Source organism: Lepisosteus oculatus, chromosome 6 (genome assembly GCF_040954835.1).
Source record: "Lepisosteus oculatus isolate fLepOcu1 chromosome 6, fLepOcu1.hap2, whole genome shotgun sequence".
NCBI classification, from domain to species: domain Eukaryota; kingdom Metazoa; phylum Chordata; class Actinopteri; order Semionotiformes; family Lepisosteidae; genus Lepisosteus; species Lepisosteus oculatus.
Genome location: NC_090701.1, coordinates 58,345,437 through 58,361,120, shown reverse-complemented (window position 1 = coordinate 58,361,120; position 15,684 = coordinate 58,345,437).

Here is a 15,684-nt window from a genome sequence, read left to right as displayed (position 1 = left end):
CGATAGATTTATTTACATATTTTATCAGGTTTAGGTTTCTTTAAACATAGATTAAAATCCTTTCCTGATAACTGTAATCCTGTCTTTTCTGTGACTATAAAGTAGAATAAGCAATCTTATATTTTCCCTTTAACTAAAATAAATCAGACCTTTTGACTTTAATCTCTGATAAATATTCCAAATTCACAGTAGTCGGAATCAATATGGCTAGACCCATTCATGACCTGTTTTATAAGAGAGGTGGAAATCTTATCAAAACCCATCCATTTATAATTTGACATGCCCACTGTTGGAAAAATGAGTATCTTGCAAAACTGCTACCTGTGCCCTATATACTTTAAGTAATATTAAAGTTATACTTATTTTTATCAGGTAATGTTGGCTATTGTTATTAAAAGAAATCACTTAAATATCTTGTGAAGCCCTTCTTGATAAAATATATTTTTTTAACCTTTAAATATTAAAGTTGATAACTTCCTATCTTTTGCAGCAAAATGCTGCTGGCATCTTCAAAAAAACAGTGAACAAGAAATAATAACAATATAAAATATAGTTTTACGGCTTCAAGTGGCAGTCTCGAATATAACCTCATCTTTGTGCCCAAACAAAAATCTTGGGCAATTAGTGAACTAGTGGGAAAAAATATGGGAGTATCTCCCCATATAATATAGGCCCTTACCTTGTGATTGTTACTGGCTGGAGTTATTCTTATTTAATATGACAAAAATTTAATATTACATGAGGGGTTTTGATATATAAAAAATTAAACTATAAATAAATAAATTCACACATCATTCGTATTGAACAGATAAAGTATGTGAACACCAAACATCTCTATGATTTCTTTATTCTTTGTATTGCAACTGCAGTAAAAAGGAATTTTTAAGCAAAGGAGACAAAGCAAAAACAGGAGGGAGAACAGATTTTACTGCAAATTATGTATGAGTCATTTTAATCCACAGGAATTAGTAAAATCCTATTCATCTGGTGAAGTACAATGGCGGAAGTGTGCAGAGTCTGAAACTGTTCCTGTATCAGTTTCCCTCTCCGTCTGTCCACTTTCAGCAAGGTTTGGCCCTTTCTTATCTACCTGCTCCTGCTCTTGTTCCTGCCCTGCTTGCTGGGGCACATTAACACTGAAACCTCTGCGGGTTAAGTCCTGTGCTGTGGCAGGAGAATACAGTCGTACTCCCAAATCGAAAAACACCCTCGGTTTGGCTGCATTTTAAATGTTATGATGTTTTCTTAAAGTACTTTATTTCTTTATGCTCCATATAATTTTGTAGGAGACTACAGTATGTGCATAGTTGTAATTGAAGTGTATCCTCCTACTTTCATAAGGTACTTATTTTTTCTTTAATACTTGTCAAAGTTTCTTCTTTAGTCTTATGTCTCAAAAACATGATTATATTGGGTCTTGGTCTGTGCGAATCCACATGTTTTTGGCCCAGGGCTTTATGGGGTCTTTTAGTTTGTAAGTCAAGTTCAGGGGGGAGTCTGATCTGTTCTTTGATGAGTTTTTTGACTACCCCAATTATTGATCCTCCCTCACATTCCTCTGGAACTTTGCAGATTCTCAGTTTTTCTCTTCTTGATGTCTCTTCCAGATCTGTAATTTTACCTTGTAACCATCTCTGTGTCTGTAGCACATGTTCAATGACACCATTTGTCACGAACCCCATTCCTACGAGCACCTCTTGCCTCCAACACCCTAACGCACTAATTAATCAATCGTCACTCCTCACGCTCTTCCTATTTATACCCTCTCATTCCACTCAGTCTCCACTCACTATTGAGAATAACCTTTGGCTTTCTCTTGTGTGCGTTTACTATTATCGACATGATTTCTGGCTACCTGACCTAGTTTTTTCGCCAGCTTTGACTTCGTCTCACATTTTGGATTTAGATAACCTCGACCTGACTCTTCTGATACCCAATCTAGCTTTCCTACCTCGACTACGACTTTTGCCTTTTACCCTTGGGATTTGGACACCAAACACTAGCTGCCTACAGTCTCAGTGCTGCATAGGGTTAAACCAGGCACTCTTAAACGTCACCCTTGACAGCATTCATATCCTCTCCCCATGCCCTGGCTTGTTCAACACAGTCTTCTGCCTCGTCTATCCTTTTTTTAGTACGATTCAGTTCTTCAGTAAAATCTGTTAATTTTTTTGTTTATATCTCTTCAAAAGGTTAACTGTTTAGAGCAGAATTTTTCTAGGCTCAATGGTGACTCTGGTTTTTCCATCTCCTCAGTGTGGTTTCTATCACTTCATTGAGGAAGTTGAGAGGTGTTTTAACATCCCTCTTTAGCTTCAAATTCCTTTCTCTGGTGTTTGTGTGTATGTTTTTGTCTTTTATCTTGTGTCTCTATTGTTGCCCAACAGTTCTTTTTAAATTTGTTTAGTTACAGTTCTGACATTGTTGTTTGGTTATTTTTTAAAAAGACCAAGTGATTTGTCTCTTAAATAATTTGTCTCTTATGTAATGGTGACATCACCAGAAGCCCCAGTACAGAACATTTTTAGCCTGAGGATTTCACAATAAAGGAAATTAGGATTACCTAAAAACAAGCTTTCTAAAACAAATTAGTCAGAACCTATTTCTGACTGAAGACTGGAACCAAGGTCTCCAAGACTGATCAGAACATGTCTGCTCACCTGGCATGAACCTGGAGTAAGAGACAGATGATAGTGTTTGTTTGGTCTGTCTCTTTCTCCATCCTTCCATTCATTCTCTGACTTGTATCCTCTTTGTCCTGTCTCTCTGTCATTTCTATGTTGTCCTCTATGATTGATGAAGATGCTAATGATATAACAAGAAGATATCTGGAGTAAACCAGAAAAAATCCCTTTAATTTTCTGTGTTTGTCTTCTGTGTAACCACAGTTAATCTTTCTGTGTTCAGCTGCAACTGGGTAAATGGGAACCCCATCCATCCATTCATTTACTATAAACTTTATCATATACAGGGTCTAGAGCCTATCCTGACAAGTAATGGGCACAAGGCAGGATATTCTCTGGACTGAATGCCTGTCTATAACAGAGCACACACAGATACAAATACACACACAATCACACCAGGGCCAATTTTTCCAGAAGCAAATTAATCTACCAGTATGTCTTTGGACTGTGGGAGGAAACCAGAGCACATGCAGAAACCCACATGAACAAGAGGAGAAAAAAACCCCATGTGGATAGCATCCCAGGAATTGAACCCAGAGACCCACTACTGCAAAGCAGCAATGCTGATCCCTGTGCCACCCTGCTGTCTTAAACTGGAAGTGATTGTTCTTAAATTTGATAACTTCTTCATTGGTAACAATATTTAAGAAGGCCATACTCTCTAGTTCAGCATATTGCACAGATGTTTATGAGACATGGATTAGTCTGTTATATTACAGAAATAAACATTATGATTTCCATAGTGACATATTATGAATGTAGACTTGAAATTGTGTTCATTTATCAAGAGCGAACAGCCAAAATGTTGTGTTTCCTTTCTTCTCTTTTCAGCATGGAATAAACCTTTACTTTTTCCTTTGCAGCCTAAGCATGCTGATGCAGTTACCTACTTAACTAATCCTGCAATTAGATTACTGATCAAACCTGCAGGTGGCAGCAGTAAAGGTCAGGAGAAGGACCCTGATGCAGGAGAAGACAAGCATTGAGCTATGGAGAGCACATAGGCAGTGGTGGTGTATGCAGCAGATCACAAGGATGCAAGCAAGCAGGCAAGCACGTAACTGCACATCCAGACAACCACATCGTTGTTGCAGGGTTGAAAGCATATCTCTGAGGTGGAAACAGGCGAAAGCAAAGTGAATAGATATTGAAATCTGGAAAGAGGAAGATGTAGTAGCGCTGGAGAGGGTTCACAAAGTTGGACTTTCCAGCTCAAACAGGGAAAGCAGCATCAAGCCCAAGGAAATCCAAAGATTAAGGTCCATTGAATAAACGGGGAGTCAAGCCAGGGAGAAAGCCCAACCATGAGTGGTACAATGCAAGCACGGGAGAAACAAGCACTGAGTCAAGGAGCATTGTGATGCTGATACAGCTGGAATAAATATGCTGCTGAGAAAATGGTAAGATAAGATAACATCACTTAATTGGCCATACACAATTTCTTGTATTAGGAATTTGTCTTTTCGCATACCCCAACTAGCTCTCCATGAGATACACAAACAGTGAGAGAAGCTTGGGGTCAAAGTGCAGGGTCAGCCATTTATATGGCGCTCCTGGAGCAGTTGGGGTTAAGGGCCTTGCTCAGGGGCCCAACGGAGTACGATTCCTCTGCTGGTCATGGGATTTGAACTGGTAACCGTCCAGCCACAGGCACAGATCCTGGGCCACAGAGCCACTGCACTGCCCCTGTGCTGTTAAATACATGACAGTGGTATTGGCAATCTGCCCTACTGCATTGCCATGGGAATGGCCACATTGGAGGAGTGATTAGATTGACTACCAAGTTGATATGGGAGCTGAAAATATACCCAGCCATGAACATTACAGAACATTTATTGGCAATCAAAAAATATTGTGCATCTATCTTTACTCACATAATTTCATAAAATCTAGTATGTGGAAATAACATATATCCTACAGCAGATTGGGAAAAGAAGATGTACAGTAGATTTCTGTTAAATTTACAAAGTACTTTTGGTTCCTTCTGAAAGTACATTTCACTCAAAACATTGAGCCAGTAACAACCCAGGCTACACAAGCATTATTGGTGATCATACCCATTATTGTTTTAGTGTACATAAGCATATATTTAAATTTGTAACACATACTGTATAAAGAGATTATTTTACTTATCATTCATTCCATCATCCATAATGCAAATCATTATAAACCTAGCAATTCATTCCTAAAATGAATTTTGTTGAATTCTGCATTTGAATGTGCAGGCCAGTCACAATATCCAAATATCCAGGATACAACTTTAGTGAGGTCTAAAGCTGCACAATGTAATAACTGTTCAAGGGTCTGAATACTTTTCTGTGACAGTGTAACTATGTTCAAAGAAAAATATTTTCATGGTTGTTACTTTGTAGTCATAAAATATATTAATTTAATATGGATTTACTACTTAAAAGAGAGTTTTAATCTATTATTACTGTTGGAATATTAACCTTACAAAATGGGAATATGTGCATTGCATATACTGATATATGCAGCTATGATGCAAGATACTAGTGAACTGTCTGAGCTTACTGTGTATTGAGCTGATAATGAAGCATAACTTCAATTAATTGACCTCCTAATGTCTGTAACCTTTAATTTTTTTAATGTTTTACTTAAAACCTCTTAATTATTACATTTTGAGTACTTTGGGGATATGAATCAAGACTGGGATACAAACTCCTTCTTTTAAGTATTGAATAGTATGTATTATTAAATTTACAATCCTAAAGCATCTCCTATGCCTTAATGATTATTACTGCTTCAGGGCATTTCAGAGCTACTGTACAAAATGTAGTTTGCTGATTGTAGATTGTACAGCATGAATTTTACATTAAACTGAAATCATAAATACATAAAATTACTGAAAAATAAAATGAATGGTATACGTTTGAGCAAATCAACTTTGGATAGTCTCCGTATACGTCCAGGGGATTTTCAATCATGTTTGTCTCCAGAAAGGGGACAGGGGTAATTTTGATGGTGCAAAAACCTCGCTGAAAGTCAGAGTCAAATGTTGAAAAACAATGTGTAGGTTCTACAAGGTGCAATAGTACTTTTAAAATAGACTGGATAAAAATAAGGACATTTTTGTCCCTATATTTGCTTACTATATAATACATTTTTTGCTTTGCTCTGGGGTGAAATCAGTGTTGTGTGATACATTGGAGATATTTATTATACGTTTGCCATGTCACAAATAAGATCATGCTGTCCAATTAGTGTAGCCGATTACCCTAATCGGCGTGATTTAGGCATGCAGCAGGAAACCCAAGCAGACACAGAGTGCACAGTTTTTAATTAACTTTAATTTTAATTAGTGTTTAGATCCAAAATTTTGACCCCTGGGTTGCAATTCTCACACCAGTCAAATCTCATGCATTTGAACGCCGTCTCATGTTTTGTGCAGAAACGTATTTCACACCACAATCCTGACACCTGGGCAATACCAGATAGTAAAGTTTGTACTATTACGTACTGTAGATTTCTGAAGGAATGTAAAATATTGTAATATTGCGTTCAGTGTGTCACTAGAACCTATAGTAATGTATGAAAATAGAATGCTTAAGTGTGGTAGGAATCAAAATTGTAATTGGAAATAAAATAATGCTGAAATCTCTACAGGAAAATTCAGTACTTATTGTCATAAACTGGCTTAACTAATGTGGCACGCTTCAGGCAGTGCAGTGCCACATGCAAATCAGTATGTTTATAAAGCAGAGTAATGGGCTTTTCATCATGATCAAAAATAAGGCTCATAGCATGATATTTTTAGACAAGTGCTTTTCTAGTGTTTATGATTACATCGCATTTAAAGAAGTGCTGAAATTACATGGTTTAAGTGAAGGAATTACTCTCAATAGAAAGTATGGACACTCAAATTGATTTACTTCCACAGTCCATGTCAAGAGAGGAATAATTCATAAACACAGATTGCTAGATAAGATGATAGGGCACTATCAGCTTGTGTCATCAACTATTAAGATCTGCTCCTGTCAATGACTTTTCTTTCTTGTCCAAAACAATGCTTGCTGATTTCAATATGAAAGCAGCAACTTTCATAGAAAAAGTAAAGAAATATGCGTCTCATGGTAGGACAATGTTATGCTTTCTGTTACAGCTTTGTCTCCCAAAGGGAAGAAAAGAGAGAGCTCACTTGTGATGAGGATACTGTCTGAGTTTGCAGGACCTATAAGCAACTGAAAAAATCCCAGGGGCATCACTTCCAAAGGCAATTGCATTTCTAAGACACTAAAGTTTCTAACAGACCATTATGACATACATGAACAATCTCCAAATAAGAAAGGTCCATTCTTCATTTGCACAATAATGCAATATTATGCCAGTGCTAAATGTCCCTAACAATTATGAAAAACATTTTATGCATCAACATAGGCGGTTAAAAATAATCCATAATGGTTCAGGGGAGAAACGAGGGATGTGCACTGTGTCAGAGAAGATGAGTGCATCTCTATAAATTATAGTCAAGATAGCTAACAGTGCCCGCAATTATTGGTTGGGATAAGGCTGCATGCGTGCTAGCCGTGCTTGTAATTGTGGATGATTACAGTTAATGACTCTAATGATGTGCGCTTTCTTTCCAGCAGGACAATGTAATTAGTATCAAGCCAGTTCGGTATCTCCATAGGCAAGCCCAAACACTTTCTCTTTCCTTCTGCAAAAAAAAATCTGGAAAGCTTGCAACTAATTCCAGTTCACTGAATTTGTAGAAAATATCTACTTGGAACAACTGTTTTCAATGAACTGCTGTTCAATAAAATAATGGCTAACTATTAAAAAGCTGTTTGCTTCCATATATAGAAAAACAAAGAAACAGGAACAAAAATATATAGCAGAATAAGTTACAGATTAGATAATACGTCTGACTTATAAAAACAACTAATGATGTTATTATTATGATGTTACTGAAGATAGAAATGCCCAGACAAGTAATATTTTTCATAGATAATTAAGTTCCAGAAAACAAAAGGGTCACATTAAGTTACACTTGTAAGTAATAATTTATATAAAATTCGGCAAAAAACAATAATATTTTTCTCTATGGAAGTGCAATGGAAGACTATGGAAGTATATAAAGGCCTTCAAATGTTTCCTGTTTCCCTGGGTAGAAAATGTTAAGGGCAGAAACTACAGAAACCTTTGATTATAAGCATTCATCAGTATGTTTAAGATCACAGAGCTCTTCAAAAACTGTAGGCAAGTAGTCAATAACCTGGGAAGGGAGGCCACCAGAAAATCCAAAGACAGCAGTTGGAGATACACCCTGGATCTTCGTTTTATAAAATGTTGAAAATTACCATTCAAAGTCACCCAGATGAATGTATCTTTCATGACCCAATTAAATGAATGACAATTAAAACTAATTTTCAGATGTAATGAAAATTTAACCTTTGTCATCATAAATATACTGTATACTGTATATACACACAGTTACAGCAAAACTACAGCTGAACTGACTTCCTTTTAGGTAAGTGTTTTGAAGATTGCATCAGTGTTTTTGTAGATTCTTTCTGGGGGGATCTACTAGGCAGCCGCATCAGGGTGCGGCTGCCAATTCCTTCAGCCAGGAGAGCTTCTGCCAAACACACCATTACACCTTTTAGAATCTAAGCAAATGATTGAATATGTTTATAGCAGTCTTCGTATAAGATGTTGTAGTACATAGATTATTTTAATTAAAGAAGGAAGTCACTTTGTCTTTAAGAATTTTTATTGCAGTCTATAACAGAGTTATAGTTATTGATGACACATCAAATGAATATTATAGCCTTTGGTTGTGTATTTAGTCGCTCAGAGAATACTTTTTTGACTTTATTACAATAAACCGTATTTTACACGGGAATATGCTTGGGAAATTCATTTCTGTTGTGATAATCTTTTGTTGCTCAGTTACCCATAAGCATGTACAAACTTACACAGGTCTGCTAAAGTCATGAGAATTGAATAGCATGTTAGAAATTGGACCTTGTGACTACCATCTGTCTGCTGAATCGGAGAGTTGGATTTCTTTCATTGTGTTTTGTTGCCTTTATTAAACTTGTAATCATATTAATATACGATCTGATATAAAGAGAAAAAATCAACATAAAGTAAAAATAATCAATAGAAATGAAATTGTAAAACAATCAACATATTAGGAATGTGTCAGCATTGCATTTTTTGATTTATGATTAGATCACTTTATTGGCCATATACAGTATCTTGTATTAGGAATTTGTCTTTTCGCATACCCCAGCTTGCTCTCCATGAGACCCACAGACAGGGAAAGAAGCTTGGGCCATTTATACAATGCCCCTGGAGCAGTTTAGAGCTTAGGGGCTCTGCTGGCTGCAGGATTTGAACCAGCAACAGCCACAGAACCTTAGCCACAGAGCCACTGCACTGCCACAATATTGTTTATATTGTTTTACAATATATATGTATATTATAACACTTGCTGTGTTAATCTAAAGCAACTGGTGGCAATGCCAATATCAAATACTAACAACTTTCACAAACACTCCTGGTAGTATACCATAGTTCAGACAACAAAATATTACAATTCTAATTACAATATTTACAGTGCACTGTTAAAATATTTAGTGACATGGTGGCATGTTGGTTAGCATTACTACCTTGCAGCACTGGTACCTTGGGTTCTATTCCTACAATGCTATTTGTGTGATGTTTGTATGGTCTACCTGTGTTCTTCCAGGTCCTACAGTTTCCTCCCACAGTTCAAAGACATGCTAGTAGGTTACAAGGGAACAAGTAATAGGTTTATTCCATGCTGAAAAAAAGAAGAAAGAGAACACAACGTTTCGGCCGTGGAGCCTTCTTCAGGTGTGAGAGAGACAGGGCAGTAGGCAAAGGTAAAGTAGCGGGAGAACAAAGGCTGGGAGGGAGGAGGAGTGAGAGGCGGGAGCAGGGGACAGAAAGAGAGGCCAATCAAGAGGTGTGAAGTCAGAATGGGTGCAGAGAGGTGTGAAATGAAACTTCCAATGAATGGAGAAAATTTAAAAGAACAGTAATCTGTCGTTAAGGGAAGGGAGAATGTGTGATCCTAGCTGCAGAATAATTTTGTTTTCGGTGGTCTTTCTGATGTATGAGTTCGGAAAACCGTCTTTGAGAACACAGACGGAGAGATTAGAGTGGTGGTGGCCGTCAGAGGCGAAAGTGGGTTAGTAAGTTAACTGGCTCGTGGGGGCCCTCACACCCGAAGAAGGCTCCACAGCTGAAACGTTGTGTTTCCTTTCTTCTCTTTTCAGCATGGAATAAACCTTTTAGTTGTTCCTTTGTATGTTGATGCAGCTACCTACCAAAAAAAGCATGGTGAGACATGGAAGGTAAGTAAACTTGAGAACACTAAGACTAGTAATCAAATACTAAGGCTGAGCGCCAGAGAATGCAGACAGCTCTTAAATAGCAGATAAAGTTAAAGGCAAGCAGATGGCACCGAATGCCTTCCATAGCGTGTTGCTGTGGTAACTGATTAATTAGCGCTGTTGGTGGTGATTCTGGTGTGATTACTAGTTCTCCGGTGAGACAAGGTATGACAATATCTCGGTGACTCTGTCATCACACTAAGATTGTATTGTCTGTCTTTAGATGTGCAGTTTTTAAAATGACACTTATAAAGAAAGACTTTATGAATTAGGCATATGTATGAGGTATGAACAGAGTGACAAACGAGATAACCAACCTACTGTACATAAATCGAGTGTTAGTAATAAAACCCTAAGTCTATCATTGACAAGAGCCACGGTCTTAACACAAGAATTAGGGAAATGTAAAAAGTTCATAACTTATTAGATAACTATCTATTGTGTTACAACAGCAGATTGGTTACTTACAATTATATATGGATACCATTAAGAGTTAAGCATTTACAGGACTGTAAATGTGCTTGTTTTGTTTAATTTATTCCACTACATTCCAACCTCAAGGCCTGATTTTTCATACAGTATATAAATGGTAACTTTAACCATTCATATACAGTAGTAATGTTACATGTCCTCCTTTATCACGGTGAGACATTTAAACCATTTTATTACATTAAAATGCATGTACACCCACGCCTGCTTTGATTAGTTAAATCCACATAAAAATGAAGCACTTCAGCTATTACATAACAGCTATAGAGTGGAAAAGACTGTAATATTCCACAAAACAGGCTTCTTGATATTCTGTCAGTTTAGGTTCAAGTTATTTACTCAAATCAATACAGCTTCTACAACACTTATTATGTGATTAACTTTCTCTGCAACCTTAATTCTTACCTAGTTTCCATGGAGACTCAGCTTGATCCAAAAAGAACTGAGGGGAAGATCAGAGCCTTCTGAGTATTAGCACATTTGTCCAGAGCAGAATTCTCTTGACAAATTACCTGAACCAATGAGAACATAAAGGTTATTCTTTACATTGGCGATTTTTCCCAATATGAAGTTTTGTATTGTGTTAACACAGCTAGTAGTATTCTTTCAAATGTCTCTTTTTAACCATTATATCAGTTTTCAGATTTCTTGTCTTCCCTCTAAACTGCTTTTTGTTTTAAAATGCATACCATCTGAAATCCAAAAAAGTGTTATCTAATGAAATTGTAGTGAGAATACAATGGAGTATTTTTATTTCTTTGTCAGGAAAATAGAGTAAATGAAGCATGCTATAAAAATACCAGATGAGCCTAATTGTATACCTTTGTTGTAGGCATTTTATTTACAGACAAGAAACATTCTGTGTGATATAAACACGTTCCGGTTCTGGGTGAAGAGGTGCATTTGGCAGCCACTCCTCTCAGCAATTTCAGTTTTCTATTTTTTTTTCTAGTTTTTTATTTGTTACCTTATGTGTATTTTTTCATCCTGGCAACTACTAAATCTTTACATTCACCACTGATGGCGGCCACATTCATGTATTGGACTTTCTCTGCAATTCTGTTTTTTGCTGCTGACTGCATATCTGCTACCCTCCATCGACCGGGTACAGTATATCTCGACTGTTGCCACAACTGGGCTCGAGCTATACTTAGGGACCCAATTCACCCTGGCCACGATCTGTTTTCACCCCTGGGTTCTGATAGGAGGCATCGCAGCATCACAATACTGACAAATAGATTCAAAAACAGTTTATTCCCTCAAGCAGTCCACATCTTAAACAGCTCAAATTAGCACCTGAACATATTAGCACCTGCACTTTAAGGTACTGCACTGTTTGCACTATGTCCTGTCTTGGTTGTATTATAATGTCTATTGTCTGAATTTACTGTCCATGTCTGTTTGTCATTTGTGCATTTCTTTTCTCTAATGTTCCTGGGTACAGCTGAAAGAGTAAGCATTCCAATACACTTGTTGTAAATGGCAAATAAAGAAATCATGAATCTTGAATCTTGAATCTTGCCATGCTGCTGCTGATCTCAATCCACCTGCAATCCTCTGATCTTGGATTTTTCCTGGTTCTTGTCTTGTCCTCCCAGATTCCAAAATAGCACTTGTAAGACATACCTCATCACAATTACTGCATCTTAAACAGGATTATTTTCTAGAGAAATCTAACTTTGAGTATTGCTGGGATATTGGGACTTTGCAACCTATGAAATACATCCATTGCAGTTGTAGATACTGTTTTCTGTCAACCTCGTCTAGCGGTGTGAGGATGCCTGTTTCTGTACACCAGGCTGCTACAATGTGCCACTCTGTTGATGACTAACGCTGCAATTATGGTGCCCCCACATCTGGAACACACTCTGCTTCTTGCCCCTTTGGTTTTTGTGGGGGCCTGACTATTACTTATAATCTCCTTCTCTGTGTGAGCCCAGTTACTGTGCTTCAGTATTCGTCTTCTGAGTGCCTTGTTTTAAATGTCATAATTTATGAAAATTACGACAAAAAGTTTGTGAGTGACCTGTTTTTAATTTTAGTTACTGATCATGAAACGTACACGAAAATAACCCACAATGACGACCACAAAGACTACACTGCTTCGTAGTTTTGGTTGAGAGACTTAAGATGAGGCGAACTTACCCGTTTGACTAAAACCCATACTGAAAAGAATTTCGTCACATGAGATTCACTGTTTGCACATTTACTTTCTGTCTGGTTAATATCAGCCTGGCTGTAACAATTATCATCCTAGGGCTGCAGCTGTATGTGAACCGTGCAGCGTCTCGGTGGTACTACAGTGTGAGAATCATAAGTATTGGGTTGTGCTGTTATCTCTTCTCTAATGTTTTGTGTGTCAATCATTTCCAGATGGTCTTTTCCTCAAAGTCACAATTCCTTATTGTTTTTTAATTGATTGATGACCAGATAAACAATGAGATGGATAGGCATCATTTAATTAAATTAAATATTAAAACTAGAGCACTGTGGAGATGAAGATGCAAGACATGCTTGTGGTACTTCATGCTATAACTAACAGACAGAGTTTGACTTAGATTTGACTATGACTAAATCAAAAACAGATGATTAAAAATAACACTGCTCTTGCAAACTAGAATGTATATGGCATCTTTTTGGCTTGATTGCACATCTTCAGTCTTGGACAGAGCACTTGACTAAACTCAGCGATGCAAAGGAGACTGCTAGATACAGCTAGTTCTCCCATATCATTAAGAATAAGCACAACGATCCTAGATACTTGTACTCCTCCATCAGTAGACTGTTAAAGCAACCTACAGAAACAGATTGAGATTACCCATTTCATCCCAATTTTGCAACACATAGAGTTTTTACTTTCAAAACTGACAGCATTTGGCATCACATTCTCTGACCCACATGGTACTACTCCACCTGCTCCATGCATGCTTATTTTTGGTGGTTTTCCTCTTGCTATTGTATGCCTTAGTAAATTGGTATTACGTATGAAACCCACCACTTCTTTATAAGATCCCATTCCTATCATTTTATTTCAGTCCTGTTTTTCTGCCCTCTGCTTGTCATCCTAAACACAATAAATGAGTCCTTGAGCACTGAAGTGCTACCAAAGGCTGCAGTTACCCCTGTGCTAAAAACAAACATAAAAAAACAAACATGGCTCTGGACAACCTAAATACATTTCACCCTATATCCAATCTACTTCTTGTTGCAAATATTTTAGAATGTGTTGAATCCTTTTCAAACCCTTCCAATCTGGTTTGGGACAATTATACAGCACAGATACAGCCCTGGTTAAAGTTGTTCTTGATCTTACAGCACCTCTTTCCAGTTCTCTGTATCTTCTTATTTTCCTACACCTCAGTGCTGCTTTAGACACTTTTAACCATGACATCTTATTTACGTGCACCTTACATCGTCTTGAGACTGTTTCTGTTTGGAGTTTCTGACATTGCTCTTAAATGGTTCAGCTCTTACCTCACAAATAGTTGACACTTCATCTTCAGTTCTGAAGTTTGGATCATTAAGTCTGTTGTTCCTCAGGGTTCAGTACTGGGACCCTGCTATTCAGCATTTATATGTTCTGACTTGGTCAGTTATTAAAATCCCATGGTCTGAATTATCATCTCTATGCTGATGATAAATTTACATCCATACTAGGCCTAACACTATTTTTGCACTCTTCAATCGCAACTCTGACATAAAAACCTGAATTACTCAAAATTTCCTTCATTTGAAAAGACTAAAATAACAATTCTTGGCACCTCCCATCAGCTATATAAAGCCAATGCAGTAACCCCATCTGTGAATTTCTGTGAATTCACTGTACTTGAATTGCAACCGAAATTGAAGAATTTGGGGGCGATATTTTATCCAGGTTTGGCATTTAACCAGCATATGCAAATGATTGTAAAAACATAATTCTTCCATCTCAGAAATATCACCAGATTATGTCTTATGTTGTCTTTGACTGTCAAGCTCTACATGGCTTGGCACCTCAGTACCTATCTGATGTATTATCTTCCTACTCCCCACCTCGCAACATTTGATCTTGTTTGTCCCTTTAGCTCATTTACATTCTATAGGTGACAGTGCCTTCTCTTGCTATGCCCCAAAGCTCTGGATTTCTATCTACCAGAATAATAGAGTCCTTCACTTCTGCCCTGAGTGCATTCATATCCAATCTCAAAACTTTTTCTTCAGAAAGGCTTTTATTTAATTGTGTATGCTCCTTGCAGTTTCTACTGTGTTTCTAATCCCTTTTGTTTATTTATGCTAGTTCTATCTCCTAACTTTATTGTTTTTTATTTTCCTGTAAAGATCATTGAGAAGATACTTTTAAAAGTTCTATATAATTATTACCTTTATAATATTAATTATAATTATTATTATTAAAATATGAACATCACATTACAGCCCTATGTTTATGAACTTGTAATACAGTATATTGATAAGAACAATGAGGTGTGATCTCTTTTTCATCCTACATAAATGCATTTCCCACTGAGTTGCACATTCAATATTATGTTCACGTTTCAATATTGAAAATGGGTGCAGGTTTAGCAATACCAGTTTCTGGAGGATGCACAGTTTTTTTGCTTGTTTATACACAGCTTGAGGAGGGATAATGAATAAATAATATTTTGCTGGCTCTGAATACCCTAGTAACTGTCTCTATGTCCAAGAAACAGTAAAATGTTGGTTCCTTAGGCATTTCTGTATCACTTTCATATTTCCTGCCTATATTACAGAAACAGACATTCTGAATTTGTTAGGAGAAGCACTTTTTTGTCCCTTTTTAGTTTATGGCAGATCAGGTTTGCTCTGTATTAGGGCTGTTAGAAGATTAATCCAGCCAATTAATAAACTAAGGAATTGATAGGAAAGCTATAATAACAAAGTACAACATGGTGCATTTAAGCAGAAATCATGTTGAATGCAACAATGACTGTAACATTCAGGTCAAAGATACTAACCAGTAACCCTTACAATTATTTTTTCAAGATTTAATCAAGCATTTGTAAAAAATATTTTCAGGGTATCGAAAGGCTTCAAAAGCACCCAGGCCCAAGAGAAATTACCTTGCGTTTTAACAAACCAGATCACATAAAATGTTTGCATAAGACAAA